The 2,647-nt window shown below is 42.8% G+C and overlaps 1 pseudogene; it reads right to left on the minus strand.

The window, feature by feature from the left end:
* Positions 1–958: 958 nt before the first annotated feature.
* Positions 959–1,958, minus strand: LOC101138230 (mitotic checkpoint protein BUB3-like; annotated as a pseudogene).
* Between the last annotated feature and the right edge of the window lie 689 nt (positions 1,959–2,647).

Below are 2,647 nucleotides of genomic sequence, written 5' to 3' on the forward strand. Positions count from 1 at the left end.
TAACAAATTCGTGGATCTTAAAAAAACTTAGAAGGCAATGGTAACAGAAATTCAGTGTTTCAGAGTATTAATTGAAAACTACCAGTTGTATGATGTTTTCTTCATTTTAAACTTACTTTCTGTTCATACAATTTTTAACATAGATTCAGTGGGGATTGAGTAACTTGGAAATTCTTTGTTATGTGGGGTTCTTATTCTAATATTTATGTAGGAATTTTAAGCCTATGTATCTTGGTACTTCCCAGCTTGACTATGTGCATATGAAATTTAACAGAACCTATTATCAAAGTGACAATTTTATCTTCTACTTTCTATATTTAAGGAGAATAATGCATTTAGAGAATATCAATAAGTGAAGAGTGTTCCTGCACAGTAACAGGTCATCGATTATTTAAGGGCTGTTTTTATGAGTATTTTTAAACAACAAATGTTTTAGCAATGCCACTAAAACCAATAAGGATTAGTTTGCATATGATGCAATTTATGGCATATAGTTATCTAATGACCACAACTATCATTTGCGTACCTTTTCCATCACAACATCTTCGCCCTGCCATCCTCCAGTGCCCAGAAGTTCCTAGTGTAAACTGGGTGGCCTCCCTCCTCCTGGTTTTCTCTCTTTCTATCTCGAATTTACATTTTTTTTTTAAGCGTTCTGAATCTGATTTATTAGACAGCACAGAAACAACAGGTTTAGATTGTATTACAAAAAGAGCTCAAACTGTTCTTATGCAGCAACTGGACTTGCTAAGGGATAGAAGCAGGAATTCTTCAGATTACTGCATAAGGACAGAAAGACTCCTCATCCTAAACAAAGTATTAGGGTACATAGACAAGGTTCTTGCAAGACAGAAAACAGAGAACTCCACAGTCACTATAACACATCCCTTAAGGAATAAGCGTGTATTTGTTGGAAGCAAACAAAGCTTTCCATAGAGAAACCACTTTCACGAGATGATTAGGTGCACTTGGGTTTTGTTTCTGCCTCTGTCACTTGGTGAATGAAGATACCATCTTCAGGATGTTCCATGTCATCCGTTTCATAATATATGATGATGCTATTGCAAGCGTAGTCCCATCATTACTGAAGGCAAGTGATGCAATGCTTATGGGGTACCAATGGAACTGGCACAGTTGCTTTTTGTTAAATGGATTCCAAATATTTACAAAGCCATCAGAACCACCTATGGCAAATGTATTATGGATATTCTGGAAAGAAATGGCATTGACTGGGTAAACCTGCTCAATATTATTTTCTTTTAGTCTGTGACATTTGAAGGCATATTTCTTCTGTACCTCAGGGCTTGGGCCAAGTATTCAACTGCCACTCCACCTTCTATAGAGCTTAATACATAACCCTGCTTGTTTGGAAACGCTTATATGCAGCGAGTCTGGTATTTCAGGCTGGACTCCCTGCTCTGCTGCACGTAATCCATGTTCCATAAGCCCCACACCAACACTCTGCAGCCCGCTGTTCTCACAATCAGCAGGTCTCCAGACACTGAGAAGGTATCTACCTTTTCAGACTGAGAGAAGGTCCTAGCATTACAAGGATTTCTGGGATCCCACAATTTAACTGTCTGATCCCAACTTCCAGTAACCATCACGTTCACTTCCGGACAGTATTCAATACATCTGATGGGGGCATCATGGGTCCCAACAAGATTTTCTTGATCAGTGGTCAAATCATGCATTTTCAATTGATGATCTAGTCCTCTCCAGGCCTGTGCTGGATCGTAGAAGGCTCAGTCCAGGATGGTGCCAGTGTGCTGGTACCTGAGCGCATGGACCTGAGAGCAAGCGCTATTACCTGAGCACGTGTTCCGCACATTGTAGAAGAGCAGTGACGTGTCCCAGGAGGAGACAGGCAGGAACCGGGAGGTGCTGGGGCTGAACTTCACCGAGGAAATGACAACCTCGGGTGGCTGGGTCAGCTTGAGCTCATTAGAACTGGTCATCTCCTCTGATCTGCCTTGCCAGCTAATGGCCTGGGAAGTCCCTGGAGAGTCTGCTCCCGCAAGCAGTCCTCTGGCCTCACTCCTGTCGTCTTCGTCGTCGTCATCTTCTTCTTCCGCTCTGCCTCCCTGCTCTGCCTCCCCATTCTGCCTCCGTCAGAAGATAGATTAACAAGAGAAAAGTATAACAAATTTACTCATTCAAAGTTTTACATGACACAGGAGTCTCCAGAAATGAAGACCCAAAGCCCCAGGGAACACTGTTTTTATGCTTGGTTTCTACAGCCATGTAGAAATGGGATTGGACAGGAGTGGGATCTAATAGTAATAGACTGAGGGGAGAGACCCAGCGAGGCCTGTCCAGATTCTTTTTGGTCTCTCTGTGTGGCATTTCTTCCTCCTGCCTATGGGTCTATGAAGGTCTTCGAGAGAGAGATGGGAGAAGGAAGAGAGTGACCTTTCTAGGTTTTATGGCTTTCTTTGGGGAAGAAGGGTTCTGGTTTCATATATGATCTGCCATGGAGGGGAAGAATTCTGGTTTCTGTGGCTCAGCTTGGGGGAGAAATGAGGCGGGAGACAAGAGGGCAGGAGAAGGTCAGAGCTCTTGCTTCTGAGGTCTTCTAATCTTAATTCAAAGTACTCAGCATGCCAGGGTACCATGCTTTGAGGTATTGTTTTCTGGGCCCCAATAC

This window comes from Gorilla gorilla, chromosome 6, assembly GCF_029281585.2.
Source record: "Gorilla gorilla gorilla isolate KB3781 chromosome 6, NHGRI_mGorGor1-v2.1_pri, whole genome shotgun sequence".
In the NCBI taxonomy this organism is placed as follows: Eukaryota; Metazoa; Chordata; class Mammalia; order Primates; family Hominidae; genus Gorilla; species Gorilla gorilla.